At 34.8% G+C, this 21,981-nt stretch overlaps 1 protein-coding gene and 1 long non-coding RNA gene across 2 annotated transcripts in view; one reads left to right on the forward strand and one right to left on the reverse strand.

The window, feature by feature from the left end:
• Positions 1–21,981, reverse strand: part of LOC127859681 (uncharacterized) — a 306,342-nt gene that overhangs the window by 216,168 nt on the left and 68,193 nt on the right. The window lies entirely within an intron of this gene.
• On the forward strand, positions 13,235–15,244 carry LOC127861208 (uncharacterized). The gene is made up of 3 exons (XR_008040119.1): positions 13,235–13,687; positions 14,578–14,678; positions 15,051–15,244. It is a non-coding gene; the product is annotated as an uncharacterized LOC127861208 (long non-coding RNA).

Consider the following 21,981-nt stretch of genomic DNA (forward strand, 5'->3'; position numbering starts at 1 on the left):
TAACTTCCGCCTGGACTGCAGGGAGGTCCGTGAATGTCCAGAGCCTGGCTCAAGCTCTATTGCTCTTGCCTACTAAAATGCTTGAGTCTCTTGCTTGCCAAAGTGTCCTCTGTACATCAACTGTGTATTAAAAACAGAAAAATAACTAGCTTATTAATTATTTCCCAAAAAGATAAACAAAACTCTGTGAATACAAATTATTAATGCGTTAAAACCTGTTCAGCCATCAAACACACTATCAGATTCTCAAATTAAGTGTGAAAAACATCTTATTGAAATCAACTTACCAACTTTGGTACCTGACTTTTTTAGGGGGGAGGGTGCAGAAAGAGTGTTTTATTCATAACCCTTTATATATTTCAATGTTAAAGGCTAATTATATTTTATTATAAATCTGACACAAGCGCTGTTTGTATAACACACATGCCCCCCATATGGGCTGTCAGTTGTAGTGGCAGCCATTGTGTGAATACGTTTTTTGTCACTGTGACCTTGACCTTTTGTAAGATATCATCCGGAAACCATTGTACTATTTTGAGTCACTGTGTACTTGACCTTTGACCTAGTGACCTGAAAATCAATAGGGGTCATCTGCCAGTCATGATCAATGTATCTATGAAGTTTCATGATCCTAGGCGTATGAGCATTGTTGAGTTATCATCCGGAAAACATTTTACTATTTCAAGTCACTGTGACCTTGACCTTTGACCTTGTGACCTAACAAGAGCTGTCAGAGGACTATTTGAGAGCTTGACAGTATAACGTAAGCCATCATGGGGAAATTGTTTATATTCAATAATTTATTAGACGATCTTTCAAAAATAAAAAAAGGAAAAAAAAAAATTAGGGGGGGTAGAGGGGTGAGAGGGGGGGTATAATGTGGGGTGTGGTAATTTATTAGAAGTTTAAAAAAAAATGTTGGGGGTGGGGGGTAGGGGGGGGTGAGAGGGGGGTATAATGTGATGTGGGGTGTGATGATTTATGAGATGTTTACAAAAAAAGTATTTTTTTTTTTGGGGGGTGGGGGGGGGGGGTAGGGGGGGTGGGGGTGAGAGGAGGGTATGTGGGGTGGGGTTATTTATTAAATGATGTTTAAAAAAAAATTGGGGGGTGAGGTTGGGGAGGGGGGGGGGAATATAGGTTGGGGTGATGTTTGTAAACAAGTATGCAAAATATAAAAGCAATATGTCAAGGGACAATGAAAAAAATAACCAATGATCTCACACTGACATGAACAAATATCCTCTATTTATTAAACATGAAATTTAAACTTATTGCATTTGTTTCCCCTGTATATAAGAAAGATATAATAGTGTATTACCTCCCCTGTCCTGCTTATATTTATATTAATCAACAAAATTAAACATTAACACAATATTTAATCTACAAAATATACAAAAAAATCTCATATTCTGATAATTTTTTTACTGACACACTTTATTTTACTCAAATGATGATGTTTCATTGGACTGATAATTATAGATTTAGGATTACAGACCAGTTGCTTCAGTTATATTGTTCAGAGTTTGCACTGTTTGCCGCGTATGCGTTCTTGAGTTATCATCCAAAAACCATTTTACCATTTCGAGTCACCGTGACCTTGACCTTTGACCTAGTGACCTCAAAATCAATAGGGGTCATCTGTGAATCATGATCAATGTTCCTATTAAGTTTCATGATCCTATCGCCCCATTGGTGCAAAAAGGTACCATATGACATTTTGATCAAAAATGACATTTTAGTATATTTCATTATGACTTTGTATAATCTACGTTCTGTAAAAATATCTAAGCTGTAGCTTGTAAGGTTCCAAAGATATAGGACAATGTAAAAAGGTACCAAGTGAAATTTGCAACATTTGTTTGTGCAAAAAGGTACCATATGACACATGGTACCTTGTTGCACCAGCAGTGTGTGGGAAATTTAGATAAATATCAGTGCAAAAAGGAACCATATGACACATGGTGCCTTTTTACAGACAAGAAATGAATGTGTTCACATTTGTTTAAAAATATAAATGTGTTTAGTTGGTACCTTTTAGCACAACTATGAATACACTAGCCAGACGCAGGTAACAATCATTTGGTTTATGTTGTTCCTTTTGCCTCAACAATGAATACTCTCTCCAGACAGTGATAACACTATGAAACTATCCTGTTAACCTAAGATGTCTTGAAATAAGCAGATGATAATTATGAGGGTGAAGTATTTGCACCTTCATTTGCTAATTTTTAGAGTGAAGAGAGCAGAGACATACTGAGATTTCATACATATGACTTTGTACTGTGATGTTATTTATAGAAGGAGATGGAAAATAATAAAACTGTAAGTAAATTGTATTGCAAATTTAAATTCATTTACCAGTTAGTTATGAAAACAATGAAAACTTAATAATTAATATAATGCTTGCATCCTTTTTGAAAGAGTTGATTTCTTTATTATAAAATTATCATGGATGGTAGTAATTTATTTCTGGGAGCAGTCAGGAGAAGAACATACTTTATAATATATTATGTACTAACATTCTAAAAGGTAGCTTTAAACTGCACAGTTTTTACAGAAATAAGTTTTAATTTTATTTAAAAAGTATTATCAATATATTCACTATATGGTGGTATTTGCTTCACAGAAAGAAGACGGGGTTTGGTCCGATGAAGTTTATCATACATTTACACAAGAGGAACTGTTTGGACCTATGATAGCAACCCAAACAAAAGGCAATGATTCCGACACTACAGTTCCCACAGATATTCAATTAGCTGATCTAGGAAACTTATCAAAGTGATAGTGAATCAGATCGTGATGGTAGTGCTGATGGTGAAAATTATGATCCTAACAAAGATGAAATCAATTAAACTGATTCAGAATTCAATGTAAAGAAGCTGAAGACAAAAAAGAGACTTGTGCAAATGAACAAGCAAAGAGAAACTTCATTGAAAAAGAAAACCAAGAAAATTCGAAAGAAAAATAACATGAGGAGAGTAAGTCAAAGTGTACTTGCCAAGAAAGATACAATAATATTGTTGAAAAATATACGAAAGGTAGCAAGTGTAGCGTAAAGTACCAAACCTGAAAACCATTAGCCACAAATTTCTACTTTCAGGCCATTCCCAAATGGAATGCGATTCAGTCCATTCAACTATTGAATGTTCCAAAAAAGTAACGCCAGTGTATGTCCCATCCCAATGGTGTACTTTAATTTCTCTAGTAAGAAACTCACAGCCATATGTAACTATACCAATGAAATACAATTATGTCATGGACTTCAAAGACTTTGTAAAGAAAAATTGTACAAACCTGAAAACATCAGTCACTGTACAAAGAATAGACTGGCTTAAGGTCAAGTGGATACAAGTGCGAAGGGACAATAAAAGATAAGTATTTGTGAACTACAGCTTTGACGACAACCAATTTCAGGAATTTCAAGTACAGAAAACAACAAGATAACAGAAAGGCTATCAGAACACTTGGTCAACTTGTGAGTCTGATTTAAAGCGTTGTTACGACACAAAACTGCCAATATCGATTCAAAAGAAAAATGACCTTGATAATTTACGCTGAAAGAAATCATTCCTGAGGAGTTTCATTCTTATTACGAGTCCTTACCGACGATCAGCACGAAAAAGGATTTTGTACCTTTATAATGGAGTCAGATGATTATGATACTGATATTGAGTGAAGAATGTTGACAATGTGGATATTATGGGTTCTCTGCATTTTTGTCAGAAACTGACATTTGTAAGATACATTTTCAATAATACTATTGTGTTTTAACCTTAACATTACTTTAATTGTTTACCTTAACAGATGTGTCACATCTTTATAAACTTTTATTCTTAACTTTTGTTAATAAAGTATAATCATCATTTCACTTTCCAGTTTTGCGTGGTGCAAAAAGGTACCATATGTCATAGTTGGTACCTTATTGTGCCTTTTTAGAATACAACACACATAAATAGTTCGTGCAAAAAGGATCCAAGTGTGCATATGGTACCTTTTGCATGTTGTTTACCTAAATATTGAATTATGCAAAAAGGAACCATATGACATCATTTATCAATTATTGCTTATTGATAACTGACACATGTTCAATTTTTGCAAGCATGAAGGTTGTATTTATATCTAACCATATGCACAATTACAGTCCTGAGTTGTCTATAGTTAATTTGATATAGACTTTCAAATCTTTAAACCTGATTTCTCAAAACTATGAAAATGTCACTTGGTACCTTTTTGTACCAATGGGGCGATTTTATATATGAAATATATACAATAATTATTATATACAATATATACAATATATGCAGGCACAATTTGCATTCCTGGTTTTACCACATAACGATGATGATTAATCTACTTGCGTTATTTATTGTTAACTGGTAGTTACCTGAGAGACAAACTCAGTAAAATTTTATTACCAAATATACTGAAAATATGAAAACTTAATAACAGTTTTCAAGTAATGGAATATACTAGTCGTTATATTTAAATCAATATAAACTAATAGTTATAAAAAAATACGGTATTTTAAAACTTTTTTTTTTCTCAATCTTGTTGACTGTCCATTTTATCCAACCTCATGGCATATTCACATTATTCAGGGATTGGTTAATGAAATGGAAGTGACATAATACGAGTTGACTCAGTAAAGCAAGTCCAAGGGAGACCACTCAAAATTAAAATATTGTACCTAACTGTGTTTGTCCAAGAATTATAAGTTAAATTGAGATTTATCAATCACTTTATGGAATTTTAGAAGTTCTTAATGTCTATATAAAACTGAAATACATACGGCATACACTTTTATACATGAACTACAGACATGAACATGTCATTAACTTGCTTTAAAGTTGGTGTTAAATTTATGGAATTAATGAAATATTCATTCACAATAATTTAACTGAGTTCATACAAGTAATAATTAACAGGCTTCTTAATGACTTGATAATTGCTAAGACCAACTTGCTACTAACAACACACAGTATCACTCATGGATTGTTTCTCAAATGGGTGAGAACTCAGAACGCATGTCCAGTTTTTTTAAACTTCTTTCCTGTGTTACCAAAACACGACAGGCAACACACATTTAAAAGCAGACAGTGACTGATCACAATAGCACACATCTAAGAACTTAACCTCAGTTGAGCACGCAATCTGTGATTGGGCTGCATGCCACTGAGGCTGCGGCTGTTATTGATATCAATGTAATTTTACCTGACAAGATTTGGCTTGTAATTCTTGACTGGACAGCTATCCCAAGCACAGGCACTTCCACCCAAACTGGAGTGAGGTCAATACAGATCCACTGTTTAACTTAAGTTCTATTTCCACTACACACTAAACAACTATTCCAACCACAGTCATTTCCATCTAGACAAATTGGATGTCAGTACTTGCTAGAGTTCCATTTATGTTGCTCACTAGACAACTATTAAAGGCACAGTCAGTTTCACCTCAACAGGAGGGAGGTTAGTACATGTTAAGTGTCTGACTTGAGTTCCATTGTTATTGCTCACTAGACACCTATTCCAAGCACAGTCACTTCCACCTTGACAAATTGGATGTCAGCACATGTCCAGCGTCCGGCTAGGGTTCCATTTCTGCTGCCCACTAGACAACTATTTCAACCCCAGTCACTTCCACCTCGACAACAATGAGGCTCAGGCTTGGCGAAATTGCCGGTCCGCCGGTCCTGACCGGCAGATTTCAATTTGGTCCGGCAGGTTTAACAAGAATGTCGGTCCTGGTGACCGGCAAAATGTGAAATGATTGCAAACAAATCTTTTTTTTTCAAGTTGAAAATTCGAAGAGCTAATCGCTTACTACATCATGAAAATGAAATCGCTCGTTGTTTTGATGTTTGCTGTAGGTTTGTTACGTACAATTAGCAAATCCAACTTGTTACACAACACCTACTTTAAACTCGTTTGCAAAATCGCCAACTGCGTTCTAACAAAAAAGATCTTGATAGCTTTTACATATTTTTCGAGTAGGATAAGGACAATAAAATATGGTATCGTGATCAACACAGCCATATGCATACGCCATTTTTCATAAGTGTAAAGAGTACAGTGCATTATGGGGCAGAGCTTTCATTGGACGAGCGAATTTAAATTTAGATTGAATGCAATACGATACATGTACAAAGAAATGTTTTTATTGCATCATATGCAGTGCCATGTAAAAAACGTGCTTCCCGGGGACTTTCTGATACTGGTCAAAAATGAAAATGAATCTCTGTTAACAATTACACTGCGTTAGCATGTAAATAAATCGTTTTTTTTATTTAATTAATTACTAGTAAACGTTCTGAAAAATGAAATGCCTTAATCATTAAATGTCAGGTAACGTGTTTTGTACTGTGCGCAGTATATTTTAACAGCCGCTCCAAACTGCAATCATATTAAAGTAAGAATGTTTAAATCGTTTCGAATAACTTAAATTTGATAATTATTAGGCTTGCACATACGTTATTGAAATTATCGCACCGAACCGTTCTAATAGGGAATACATGTAATAAAAACTGACACGCGAATTTTTCACAACATGATTGACATTACACAACCGATTAACACCAATTAGCTGCCAGTGTAACCTCTAAGCGATTAAAATCAATTTAACGGCCGGTTGAATAAAGAGATCAAGATGTGATCGCTGCCATTTTTGAATTTTCTAGTTAAGTTGTTGTTGCTTTACGGTCCGGCTAAATTTTCTCCGGACCGGCACATTTTCTGAAATGCCTGTCCGGATGACCGGCAGATTTTTTCTAATTTCGCCATGCCTGGAGGCTAGTACAGTTTCAGTGTCTGGCTCAAGTAACATTCTTGCTATTCACAGAACATGATTCCCTGGCTCAAGTAACATTCTTGCTATTCACAGAACATGATTCCCTGGCTCAAGTAACATTCTTGCTATTCACAGAACATGATTCCCTGGCTCAAGTAACATTCTTGCTATTCACACAACATGATTCCTTGGCTGACCAGTGTGTCTTCTGTACATCAAATGTGAACAAACAAACATGAATTAGCTAAATGATCTAACTTGTAAATAAAATTATTTGCAAAGAAATCTGTTTTGTTCTAGGAGTACTTAGTAGACCACCTATTCAGGCATAAAATGTTCTCCTATAAGGTAAGCAGGTTTGGGCAAAAAGTCATACATGAATCTCTTTTAGGCAAAGCAATTTATTTGTGCTTTATAACAAAGTAGAAATGCCCCATGATCAGGTGGTATATGTGGAGGACACAAAGCGCTATAAGCGACATGCTGCCTATCCCCAGAAAGTCTTTGAGATACATGGACGCTTTCAACATGATGACCGCAGAATTGTACCTGCCTGTTGTGTGAAGGCGATCAGTATTAGATAGCCAAGTCTTACTGGCAACTATTTGTTCCAGGACGAGGAGTAGAATGGTGAACATGATTTGTTTGTTGAATTTTTCAGTCTGTATTCTACTCAAAAATCAGAAAAAAGTTATTATTAACAGAGCTTTTTAAGCCATATTGTTGAAAACTGTTTAACATTTAAGTGCATAACTGGTTGTAACAAATTTATTACTTTATTTAATGATGTAATATAATTTATTGAATTATTATGTAAATAATAACAACATAGAGCAAAATTATCCATTATATACAAAATGAAATCCAAATGTACCGTTTTACTAATCATTATTTATTTATCTTGTTCTTTTGTCAGAACTATGAAATGGGCATTTTTACAGTTATTCTCACAAAAAAGGGCATTTTAAATATAGACTTGTATTTAAACAACGCATATTCCAAATTGTCCAACAATTTTATCCAGCAACAATATTTATAGTACTTTTTGTTAAAAATACCAATTCAAACCTCTATTAAATTTATACTCATTTATAGTGTTGTGAAATTAAGCGTGGAACGTCATGGGCATGTCATGAATAAGTATACAGTCCAACCCCTCTTAACCAGCCAGTCAAGGGAAACGGCCAAATTGGCTGCTTAAGCGGGGTGGCCTCTTAAGAGGGGGTTAGGTCATAGGGAGTCTGGAAATGATGAGTGCATGGCCAACTGTTCACTTTTTGTATACTGTGAAACCATTTATTTTCGTCAGCACGAAATTTCGTCCTTTTTTTAAAAAATGACTGTTTTGTCAGCACTTAAATTCGTCCATTTCTGGTTTTGAAAAAAAAGCGTCCGATTTGTTTGTAATGTTTGTAATACGTGGTTGCGAAAAAATCATGCTGGGGAAAGAGGGGTGACACTTGCAGGAGGTGGGCCTTGTTTGGCATATGCCAATTAACAAGTCTGTTATTTCAGGTGATAGTAACTGTCCCTTATTATTTTATGTCATTGACACGTTCTTTGTTATGATTAGCAGATAAAAGGGACTGAATAACCGTTAACGAGTGTTTTAAACAACGAAGGTACGGGTTTTTATGTATATGTACAAAAATAGTAGATGCAGTTAAAACCGAACAACCAAACACAAATCAATATGTTCTTTATTAATTTGTAATAAAAGCACAGAATATATTTCAGTCAGGTGTTCATCACACATTGTCATATTTTAATTGCATTTAATAGTATTGTCTGTAATCCGGATTCGCCGCGTGTTGGCTTTATAATCTGCAACACCCCTGAAAAACACAATACACACAATGGGTAATAAAGTTGTTAACAATTAGCGCTAATCAACACTATTCTACCTAAACGAAGTTGACGCATTCGATACAGCCTTATTGCATTCGCGTTTTACAGGAAATGTCAGTTGTCAGTACACTGTATAATGTACACCCCTTTGTGTCAAAACTGGATTTAACTTGAGTGTGAATAGTCGACTGTTTCATGTTCTTTGTATCAATACCATCCGGGTATCTGTACCATAAGTATACCAGTCTACAAACAAGGTGCGCGCTTCCGCATATGGGTATTCGGACGGTCAAAAAATTGACCTACGGTTTAGCGTTCATGTCGTCGAACGCATTTAGCAATATAACTTGTTTTTTTTCACTATTTCTTCACTTGCAAAAAATACTAGTGGCTTATAACTTACCTTGCAATCTTTTTTTACTCGCATTTTGCGAGTGTGCGAGTGTTTATTTCGAGCCCTGTGTATAGGAGGTTTTTGTGTGACGTCACAGGAGGGGTTTTCCGTACTAAAAATGGATTGGCCGTCAACTTCTCGATCGTGGCCAATAACATTGTATCAGAGTAAAGGTCGTCGGAAGACTTAATAATAATTTACAATTTCACAAAACAAAACTATAAATACCCGTATTCTTTTTTAAGTAAGACTTTAATAAATGATATTTTAAAAAAAAACAAGATGTGTTTATGAAACACAATGTCCCCTTATATGATGTTTGACCTTGTAGGATGACCTTGACCTTGACCCTTCACCATTCAAAATGTGCAGCTCTATGAGATACACATGCATTTCAAATATAAAATTGCTAGCTTCAATATTGCAGAAGTGACATTACATGAGCAATTTTGACCCATATATTTGACCTTGGAGGATGACCTTGACCTTTCACACTAAAAATGTGCAGCTCCATGAGATACACATGCATGCCAAATATCAAGTTGCTATCTTCAATATTGCAAAAGTATTCATAAAATTAGCGATTTGGGCCACATATATTTGACCTCTGACCTTGAAGGATGACCTTGGCCTTTACCTTTCACCACTAAAAATGTGCAGCTCCATGAGATACACATGCATGCCAAACATCAAGTTGCTATCTTCAATATTGCAAAAGTACTCATAAAATGAGCGATTTTGGCCACATATATTTGACATCTGACCTTGAAGGATGACCTTGACCTTGACCTTTCACCAATCAAATTGTGCAGCTCCATGAGATACACATGCATCCCAAATATCAAGTTGCTATCTTGAATATTAAAAGTACTGCAAAAGTGTACATTCAATGAGCAGTTTTGACCCATATATTTGACCTTTGACCTTGAAGGATGACCTTGACCTTTCACCACTCAAAATGTGCAGCTCTATGAGATACATATGCATGCCAAATATCAAGTTCCTATCTTCAATATTGCAAAAGTTATTGCAAATGTTAAAGTTGGCGCAAACCAACCAACAGACCAACAGACCAACAGACAGGGCAAAAACAATATGTCCCCCACTACTATAGTGGGGGACATAAAAAACATCATAATTTATGAATATTATTATAAGTGGTGTGGATGCGATAGTGTTATTTTTCATCAGAGATTGAAATTTAGTGTAAGGGGTGTATTGAATCAGTTAAAACAAAGCCCTTAAATAGCTCAATACATTTCAATCTTTTAATGTAGTTTGAATTTTCTTTTACATTGAATGAATTTTGTTTCGTAAATTTACATTGAATGAAAATATTAATAAATTTAAGCATTCCAATTGAAAAAACATTTGCATATTTTGCAAATTGAACTGGGTTTGCATGTACATGTATATCGAAAACTCTTCTCTAGTGATAATGAACGATACAAATCTAGCATTATTTGATACCATAAATCTACACATTTAATTTATTTTACGCAAGTATTTTATATCCCTAAAATGACCAAACGCGATTGCTTGTTTTCATGATGATGTTTCGAACACTGCAGTAATGCACGATCTTTACACATTATAGCAGAGTTTACATTTGCAGGTACCCGTTAAATACGTTAATTGTGTAGCAGTAAATTTGTAAAATATTTTAAATGTAAAGTTATTAAACACTTTATTGTTATGTTTAAACTGGCTAATATATATACTTTATAGTTCCTAGCTGTTAATCCATTTTGGACAAATGTCTATTGTTTAAATATGTTCAAATATTTTATTAAAGCAGCTGTTAAGTTTTTGACTTAATATGCGAAGAGATGACATGGAGGTATCATAAATTGTGTTTAATAACCAGACTCATGTGGTTTATGCAGAGACCCCATACAGAGTCATACATGTACTAAGGTCCCTGGGTTTATTACAAACTGCTTTCTTAGTAATTGTCTGGACAGTATCCGATCATATCGAGATAATCGGTTTGGGATAAACAAAGGGGCAATTAAATACTGGGTTAAAAATGCTGAAACAATGAGTGTCAAAACTGGTGTGAACAATTTAATAAAAGCATTTACATTTATCAAGAGGATTTAGTTAATCTGTAACAAGGTAAGTTTTTATAGACAAATAGGTTCAAATCAGTTTCTATATGTTGATTACATAAATTCAATCAATTTGTTGTTTGTTTTCGTCCTTATTTGTGTTTGTTCATTGGATTCAATTTAATCTGAAAGAATTTCAATTTCTGAGTATTTTTTGTTCTTCAAAAGGGTCGCGAATATGATTGTAACCATATCACTTTTAATTGGCCGATAATTGTCATAATGTGTGCTTGAAATAGTATGATTCAACAACTACAAATAATAAATTATAAATTAATAATCTCTTTTCCAGTAATAATAGGTGATATTCGCACATGCGGAAACAAAAAGATCAAACGGTCGCATATTGCTTTTATCCGATAACCCGATAATCCACCGCTAATTAATTGCAATTTGCAAACTGGCTGTCAAAATGTTTATCACACAACACGATTCAGTACTACAAAGCCTAAACCGCAGACTGGATGTAAGTATCGATTTTATTGCCGTTGCGTCGGTGTAATTTTGCCAATGTACATGACTGACTTACTCGCGCGAGACCACTTATATGGGGGATATTTTACATTTGGGATGCAAAATAGCTGGCCGCTGGCCGGAGAAACGGGGTTACCGCTTAAGAGGGGTGCATTTTATAGTGTTATCGACGGTCGCAGCACACACCGGCCGCCTACATGGGGCGACCGGCGATGAGGGGTGACCGGAAGTAGGGGTTGGACTGTACTTAAAGTACAACGTACATGCACTTTCCTGTGCCTGCTTTGAAATAAAAATGTTTTACTCAATGTTCATCTGAAAATAGATTTTATGTGTGAAGACCCAAGCAATCCAAGCAAATTCTTATTAATTTTATAGAGGTCTAAATGCTCTTTAACTTTTGAATCATGATGCAGTTTAATGTTATATTTAATGATGTTGGGGTTTTAAATTATGCATATTAGTTAATACATGGCCAGGTGTTGATCTACCCGTCTGTAGATCTGCCATAGTCATTAGCACTTTTCTATGGAATTCCATAGAAAATACTATGGAATTCTACGGAAATCGATTGAAATCCATGGAATTGGATGGAATTCCATCCACTTGCCAATTTTCCATCTGAAGCTGTTATGGAATTCCACGGAATCTCGACTAAAATTCCATGCATTTCCACGGAATGTATGGAAAACACCATGGAAAGTTGGACTTAGCCATTTTTTTCAACGGAAATCATTATGGAAAATAACTTATACATTTTCTTGGATGGAAATCAATGGAAAATAACTTAGAAAATTTTCGCTGGTTGTCTGAAATGTATTTGTAGTTTAATACATGTATGAATTTATTTGCATCATGTATTTTGTATTTAAAAGAAAATGCAATAAAGATAATTATAAATTTGTTCTAGAAATTGGAACAGTTCTGGAACTGTTCCATATTTGTGTTCTAAAACGTATGTTCTGGAATTGTTCCAAAACAGTTTTTTTAGAATAAATCCAGAACATTTGTGGAAAATGGCTTAGGACTGAAACTGTTCCAATAATTTCAAGAAACTTTTTAGAACATTTCAAGGACAAAATATGGTCGAGAAATTTCTAAAAATGTTTTAAAATGTAGTTCTAGAACACATCTAGAACGCTTTAAGAACCAGTAAGTTCTACAAAAGTTATAATGGGGAATAAGAACACATATAGAACACCTTACACTTACAAATAGCCAAATAGACTTCATAGTAGTGACAGCAGCAGCAGTAGTAGTAGTTGTTGTAGATGTAGTAGCTGTATTAGTAGTAGTAGTTGTTGTTGTTGTAGTAGGTGTTGTTGTTGTAGTAATTGATGTAGTAGCAGTAGTGTTTTTTTATATCAGTAGAGGTTGTGGTGGTAGTAGTAGTAGTAGAAGTAGTAGCATTAACAGTTTCTGTAGCAATAGTAGTAGCAATAGAAGTAACAGTAGTAGCAGTTGTTGCAATAGTAGCAGTTGTTGCTGCTGTTGCTGCTGTTGTTGTTGCTGCTGTTGCTGTTGTTGTTGCTGCTGTTATTGTTGCTGTTGTTGTTGGTGGTGTTGTTAATGCTGTAGTAATTAAAGTAGTAGTTCTGCAGATGTAGGAGTAGTTGTTACTTTCAAAGCAATTTCTACAAGTTTAAATTCCTTAACCCTGTCCAAGTGGTATACACACTGTTTTTTCTCAATATCAAACTCAGCCAGTCCAGGTTGTCAAATAACAATCTATCTGATAACCCCAGCGTGTGCTTTGCATCAGATGTTGGGTATGTTTGCTGCAAATCTATTGGTTATAAGATATAACAGCCTTTTCTAATTGGCTGAATTCAAATACAGAAAGTTTACCTGTTAGATTGAAACATGAAACATGGTGGACAATGTACTGGTTTAACTTGTTAAAATAAAGTTAAAGAAATTTAACAAACAGAAGAGTTCATGAGTTTTTCCATTAAAAACACTTTCTTAAAATACTTATGTATTTATATCATTTGGAAAGTGACACAAAATATTGCTAAAGAGTGATGCATACAGTGTTTGAGCAGTCTGTCTAGGAATAGAACAACAACTGAAGGTTTGTGATTTTTATTATTTCTAAATATTCCTTTAAATTTAATCTTCTTATGACATTATTGTAGACCTTTTTATGTGATATATGAGGTTTTAGTATGGCAAATATCAGTTTAAAAGCAGCTGTCAGCCAAATTTTCACTTAGTGGAGTTTGCAGGTTGAAAAAGGAAGTAATAAGACCTATGTGGAGAAATTAATAACGTTGAATGTAGTATCGGAATTTTATCATGCAAGGTTATAGAACTGAGGCTAAGGAAGTTTTGTACTGTGCATGGTGAGCACTCAATGCTCATTAATGGTGTTAATGTTTATTATTATCCCCCGCCCTAGGCAGAGGGATATTGTTTTGGCGTTGTCTGTCCGTCCTTCCATCCTTCCGTCTGTCCGTCTTTCCATCCGTCCGTAGCCATATCCTGGAAGTGCTTTGGCAGATTTCATTGAAACCTGGTTCGAGTATATATATGGATAAGAGGATGATGCACGCCAAATGGAATTGTACACCATCTGTTAAAAACGGGGTTATGGCCCTTTGTATCTTTAAAAAATGCTTGTTTGAGTGTCAAATATAATACTTATGTGTCCAGAAGCATATTGGCGGGGGATATCAATTCAACGTATTTGCTTGTAAATAAAAAATTAAACCAATGGAATTGGTTTTTAGGTATCTGAGTGTGCATTTTCATACCAATAGAATTACACATCATTCTAATTATAGCAATAATAAATTTGTACTAATCATACCAACAAATTAAGTTATGCTTAGTGCTTTGCGATGTATTCACTTTGTTTTTAGTTCTCTTTCTAAAGACCATTTAACACCTTAATATTTAAAACAATTCATGAATTACGTTCCCTATACATTTTCATTATGTGCTTTAATTACCATTGACCAGTTGATGGAAGATACTGCAGAGTTTGGCAGGGAAATAATCCAACAGCAAAGCGGCTCTTTAAGCGCATTTACCTAGAGGACTTACAGGGCCACAAATTCATGGTAAATATTGTCATGCCCTGGGCTAGATAAGTTATTTAATGTTAACCACCTGAAAGTATTTTGTCTTTTTGGAATTCAATATATTGGTCTAAGTCAGTTACACTTTTCTGGATCCTGGGATAACTTTAAAAGTTCAATGTATTTTTTCATGAAACTTGAAACATGAACAGATGACAATAAGGACATTTTGCATGTCATTTCATGTTGTTTACAATGCAAGAATTCTGGTTGCTATGGCAAAAAATATATTTAACAAACTTAAAATAGTGAAGTTTAACAAGTAGGGGACCATATTGCTTTGAAATCTCTTGTTATAGTTTGAATGTAAATAACTCTTTGCTTTAGACATTTTTATGATTTTTTATTCTGTAGAGCACATGTGAGCAGTATACAATTGTACCTCATACCAAAAAGGACCCGGAGGCAGTGACTGGTGTTCAATATTCTCAGAAGAAAAGGAAAATGGCAGTGGAAGACTTGGACAAACATTTTTAAAAACTAGCCTCTGTGTTAAGCCTTGCAGTCTGTGGCTGTTGACATGTTTTATTTTGGTAAATTCTTGTATAAAAAAGACAAGTTATTTATTTTGTGAATTGTATTTTGTGTTTGTTTTTTGTCTTAATTTATTTTTTTTTTTTTAATTTAGGAATTTGAAACTTGGATAATTGAATAAAGTCCATGTTCAACAGTACTGAGCATAGTATAATAAATAACAAATTTACAACAGTTGTTTATTTGTTATGTATTATTATTAACTATGCTCAGTACTTGAAAACTGGCTGTCTGCATGGGAATTTGTTTTCTAGAAAGTTGGTTTCAGACTTAAATATTTGAAGCTAACCTTCGGAACTTTTCTAGAATTGCACTGGAACACATCAACTAGAACTGAACTTCTGTTATCATACTGAAAGTGTTCTAGAATTAATAAGGAACAGTTGTTGAAAGTTAAAATTTATGTGAAAAAACTTTAGAACAATTGTGCGTGATGTGTGTGTGCATGTAATTGTGTGTGTTTATGAACATACACTTCAAAACCGTTATTTCGAAGTCGTCGGGACCGTTAAAAAAACTTCGGATTAACTATAATTCGAAATAAACATTTGACAGAAGACTTCTTTGATTCTGTGAAAATAAAACGTTGTGGAAGTCGCATGGTTCGGTTACACGCTTTCTTAAAAGCGTAAACAAGTCATATAGCAATAGATTTCCACTTGTAACAAACGGAGGAATAAAAAGATCCTTTTTCTTGTTTTTATTTTTGTCTTATTACAGAACATATAAAATATAACGAATAGCACAAATTATCAGACATACAAACATATGAATACATTTTCGGAAATGAATTAACTTTTTTTTAACTAATACGCAATGTCTCTCTGAACACCAGCTTTCGCACAGACGACAAAGGTGTAATTATTGGCTTTTGACGTGCCACGACAAGGTGTGAAAATAGGCTCAGTATTTTGCAGTTTTGACTTCGGATTAAAGATTGATAATAAGGTGGGAATTATAGTGTTGGGACCGACTGAATCACTTCGAAATAACGATTTCTTCGGTTTAACGAAGTTCGGATTAACAATGAAATTTTATATTAAACAAAGAAGAACCAAAATCGGGACCCGAAAAATACTTCGAAATAACGGTGACTTCGGATTATCGGTGTTCGAAATAACGGTGTTGAAGTGTATGTGAGAAAGGAAGTATACTTGTAATAAGAGAAATGTAAAATTCTACTTTTATGTTTTATATTGTGCCTTTTATAAGTTTTTCTTTTCTCACCTGTATATGCGTGCATGTTTAGGGATGTGTTTTTGAATGTGTGCATGCATGCCTGTGGTTAAGAGAATTGGTACTTTATGAAAATGTAAAACCACTCATTTTTGAATATGTACTGTGACTGCATGTGTGTGGTAAATGATTGATGCCAGATCTTGTTCTTGTTTAACTTCTATGATGAAACCTTTAGTTACATTCACATTTGCTTTTCAAAATCAATAAAATGCCTTTGATCTATAATCTGTTTTTTTTCTATTTTATTCCAGCTTTTTATTAAATTCCATAGCTTTTCACGGAATTCCACGGCATTCTATGGAATTCCACGGCATTCTATGGAATTCCACGGCATTCTGTGGAATTCCACGGCGTTCTATGGAATTCCACGGCGTTCTATGGAATTCCACGGCATTCTATGGAATTCCATGGCATTCTATGGAATTCCACAGCATTAGATGGAATGCCACGGAATTCTATGGAATTCCACGGCATTTTATGGAATTCCATCCCATATCAAGTCCCTCTTCTGTTTTTTTTTCACTTTTCCATTGATTGCATGGAATCGGATGGAAAGTTAGTGCCAATACTCCACGGAATTCCATCTAACAATTTCCATAGAATTCCATATGATTCCACGGCAGATCTACAGACGGGTAGCATGTTATTATAATAGTTTGTTCACATAATATTATTGAAATCAAAATTTAACAACTAGGTTCTCTTGTCTTAATGTTATTATCCATCGCCATAGGCAAAGGGATATAGTTTTGGCATTTTCTGTCCGAAACACTTTAGTTTCTGGAAAGTATTTATATCTCAGAACTGCTTGGACTGATTTCATGGAAACTTGATACAAGTTTACATATCGTAAGAGAATGATGCGCATCAAATGCTGTTGCAATCTATGAGCACATAACAGAGTAATGGCCTTTGCTTTACTTGAAAATAAGCACAATTGTGTGTTTGGAGCAGCATCTTGGAACTGCTGGTGCAGATTTCATTGAAAAACTTGGCATGTGTGTATATATTGAGGATGGTTCAGGACAAAGCGCTACTCTAACTATTTTGGCAATAACAGAGTTATATCCATTTTTTTTATTGAAACAGCAATTTGTTTGCCCTTTTTGGAAAAGTACTGGTACCAGGTCATTTGGGAAAAATTAGCATGACAAAGCTAAAATTGGGAAAATCTGTGTTGTTAAAACCAATGTTTTGACCAACTGTCATGAAGATTGGGCAAAAATTGTGACTTCTAGAGTGTTTACAAGGTTTCTCTATAGCCAAATAGGGAAAACCTATGAAATTTCATGATCCTAGGCGTAAGCATTCTTGAGTTATCATCCGGAAACCATTTTTCTAAGTTGAGTCACAGTTGTGTGAATGCGTTTTTTGGCACTGTGACCTTGACCTTTGACCTTGTGACCTGATAATCAATAGGGGTCATCTGCGAGTCATGATCAATATACCTATGAAGTTTCATGAACCTAGGCATAAGCGTTCTTGAGTTATCATCCAGAAACCATTTTACTATTTCAGGTCACCTTGACCTTTGATCTAGTGATTGGAAAATCAATAGGGGTTATCTGCGAGTCATGATCATTGTACCTATGAAGTTTCATGATCCTAGGCATAAGCGTTCTTGAGTAATCATCCAGAAACCATTTTACTATGTCGGGTCAGCGTGACCTTGACCTTTGACCTAGTGACCTGAAAATCAATAGGGGTCATCTGCGAGTCATGATCATTGTACCTATAAAGTTTCATAATCCTAGGCATAAGCATTCTTGAGTTATCATCCGGAAACCATTTTACTATTTCGGGTCATCATGACCTTGACCTTTGACCTAGTGACCTGAAAATCAATAGGGGTCATCTACGAGTTATGATAAATGTACCTATGAAGTTTGATGATCCTAGGCATAAGCATTCTTGAGTCATCATCCGGAAACCATTTTACTGCTTAGGGTCACCGTGACCTTTGACCTAGTGACCTGAAAATCAATAGGGGTCATCTGCGAGTCATGATCAATGTATCTATGAAGTTTCATGATCCTAGGCATAAGAGATCTTGAGTCATCATCTGGAAACCATTTTACTATGTCGGGTCATCGTGACCTTGACCTTTGACCTAGTGACCTGAAAATCAATAGGGGTCATCTGCAAGTCATGGTCAATGTACCTATGAAGTTTCATGATCCTAGGCATAAGCCTTCTTGAGTTATCATCTGGAAACCATTTTACTATTTTGGGTCATCGTGACCTTGACCTTTGACCTAGTGACCTGAAAATCAATATAGGTCATCTGCGAGTCATGATCAATGTACCTATGAAGTTTCATGATCCTTGGCATAAGCGCTCTTGAGTTATCATCCGGAAACCATCTGGTGGATGGACAGAACAACATGAGCAAAACAATATACCCCCTCTTCTTCGAAAGGTGGGGGGGGGGGCATAATGAGAAAACTGCCCCCCTCCCAGCAGCCATGTTATTCAACTGACCGGAACCATTTTTTAACTCAACTCTCGTATCAAGGAAACAAATGTTCTGAGCAAATTTCATGAAAATTGGGCCAAAAATGTGACTTCTACTGTGTTCACATGTTTTCATGATATACATATAGAGAAAAATTGATGATTGGGCAAAAATTGTGACTACTAGAGTGTTTACAAGGTTTCTCTATAGCCAAATAGGGAAAACTTCCACTATATGTGGCTGGGTACGATCAGACTTGACCCTTTCAGCGCTGACGTCGTTAACGAGAAAAACGTTACAAAGTCGTGACAACTTTTTCGCGTAATTTTCACACGTTTTTACTGCGATAAAGATCTGATTTCTTTAATTTATTTTCCGAAACAATCTATGAATTACCAATTGACTGATTATGTGATGTTTTTTATACGAAAACATCAGTAAAGTTTAACCATAGCGGATTTATAACCCATCGTACACTACGGCACCGTGTGACTGCATCAATTACTGGATAAACTTCCTGCTTGAGACGGTTTGCATTTCAAAAAACAAATTGTACATGAACAGTTCAAAATTCCAGAACGTGATTTACGCATGTTCAGATGGAAAACCCTCGTCTTGATTTGACATCAATTGCATCATAACTTTAAAAAGCAACATTACCTGATGTTTATTCGACAGTTCAGAAAAATGATATCCGCATGTGTTCATGCAATTGGGTAACACTTAAAACATCATTTTCACATATAAATAGCAAATTGAATCATGCCTCGTAAAAATGCCTATATATCAGGTAATATATAGGGAAGAAGAAAGTATTATGCCACACGGTGACAGCTTTAGTTAGACCACATAGCAGGTATTAAGATGTTAAAAACAAGGTAAATTTTCGATACATTTTTTTTCTTTGAAAACGCCTTATCGGACCAGGGGTGGCGAAATCTCAAAAAACTATACTTGTCCACGGACAACCATTTAGGAAATTTAACTTGTTCGTTGCTGAACTACACTTGTCCGTTTATGTTTGATTTAATTATTTTTAATTTGTTTAGCAGTCACATAAACAACCAAGCTATGTAATATGGAATTTTTACACCCATTATTGCTGCTTCTTCCTGTATTTGCGCGATGATTATCTGAGATATTAACTCTATGATTCTACATTCTCAAATCTTTTCTATAAAGAAGGAATGTAGTTGACAATTGTTAATAGTTTTATTTGATCGTTCGTCAAAAAGTTGTAATTCTGTTACTCTTGTATCTTCAATGCAATTGAGTAATTAAATAGTAATTAAATTGAATGCGTTTTAATTCCCTTTTATTATTGTTTAATTTGAGTTACAATGCTATGACGTTAAATTTTATTTACACTTAAATGTATTATGAATATTGCTGGGCCAAGTGTGAGGTTGAGCGCTCTATAACCAGGTTTAAACCCCCAATGCTTTGCATTGACCGTTCCAAGGCGGTGACCCCAGCTTTATTCATATTTTGTGTTTATGTTGGTTTGTATTGTGCTGTATTGTGCTGTTTTGTACTGTTTGGGCAATCGGTCACTTGCCTTAAATAAAGGACCAACTAATTGTTTTTAATGAAAATTCAATACTGCTCCAGCAGCTGGAGTTTCACTTCTTTATATTATATAAATTATAAACGCATTTATTGATTAATGTAAAACAATGTGGAATATACCAAAATGAGTATGATTTGCTAGTTTTGTTTATAGTTGTATTTCAATAGTACATTCATTATAGCAGTATATTATAAACAATTTAAAGACTTTCTAAAACTTTCAATCTTGCAAAGCTAGTGTTATTAAAACATTTGTTGAACATAAGTTCACCGTAATCTTAACAAATTAACTAGTCCAATATGTGGACCTCATCAGACTGAGGCTCCGCTACTGGTAGCAATTTGATTATCATCAACTGGTAACCATTGAAAATCTGTGAGCCAAGTTTCTTGTAAAGTTCGTGTGCGTTTAATAGATCATATTTTTTATCATAATCTTTCTTAGTTTTTTTGGGAGGTGGACTGCTCAAAGCTTCGGGTTTCTGCTCCTTTGTTGAAGATATAAAAAAAAACTAAATGTTCCATTTTTACCATTAAAGTCGTCTTAAATGACAAGGTAGACCGTGTTTTGAATATCTTACTTTGATACTTTTTATTTCCGTCTGACTGTAAAAATAAAGAAACCAGTCTGTACACTGTCTAACAGTCGGGCCGAATGTTTAAAATGCGGCATGCTACTGGTATTTTATAGAATAAGGGAGATCACTGCGCAGAGGAGTGCCCGTATTTTAGCTTGATTGTTCCGCAAATAGCACTGACAATGTAATCGCATGTCAACATCCGGTTTTGTAAAACTTAATTACGGCTTTAATACAATGTATTTTTTGTATACCTGGACACGACTTTTAAAAAACTTGTTGTCCACGGACAACTTAATTGAAAAAAATAAGTTGCCCAGACAAGCAAATGTACGACTCGGGCAACTCGGACATTTGATTTCGCCACCCCTGTATCGGATATCTCGAACTCTCGTTATTTCGATATTTTTTCATGTTCCCGCTTACTTCGAGATAACGAGAGTAGACTGTATTTCTTATAGTGTACAGCCAGAGTCTTAGATGGTTAAATCTTTTTATTTAGCCGACGCATGAAATCGACACTGGAAATATAATACAACCCGTGATTTTTTTATCTGCGAGTCCAACGTCCTGGACCCACAAAAACCTCTTGGGATGCAAAGTTTCAAATTGTGTGAACCCCAAAAATGCATTGAAATTTCTCAATAAATAATATCGTTTAATGTTTGGATTCATTCTTTCAATTCGGGGACACATAGATTTGCAAGTTATCAAGTCCAAGGACTCAAAAGAGAAAATATCACTGTACAACCATGTCACAAATGATATGAAAATAAAGATATTTGCTGCTGTGTTTAAATCTACGAGTAATTAAAAAATAAGATTTAGCAGAATTCAAAGATCTTATTTCACATAACTAAACAAGACAATAAAGCTTCAATATCTAAAAATCAGGGCTCAACACTAACGG

This window comes from Dreissena polymorpha, chromosome 15 (assembly GCF_020536995.1).
Source record: "Dreissena polymorpha isolate Duluth1 chromosome 15, UMN_Dpol_1.0, whole genome shotgun sequence".
Taxonomy (NCBI): domain Eukaryota; kingdom Metazoa; phylum Mollusca; class Bivalvia; order Myida; family Dreissenidae; genus Dreissena; species Dreissena polymorpha.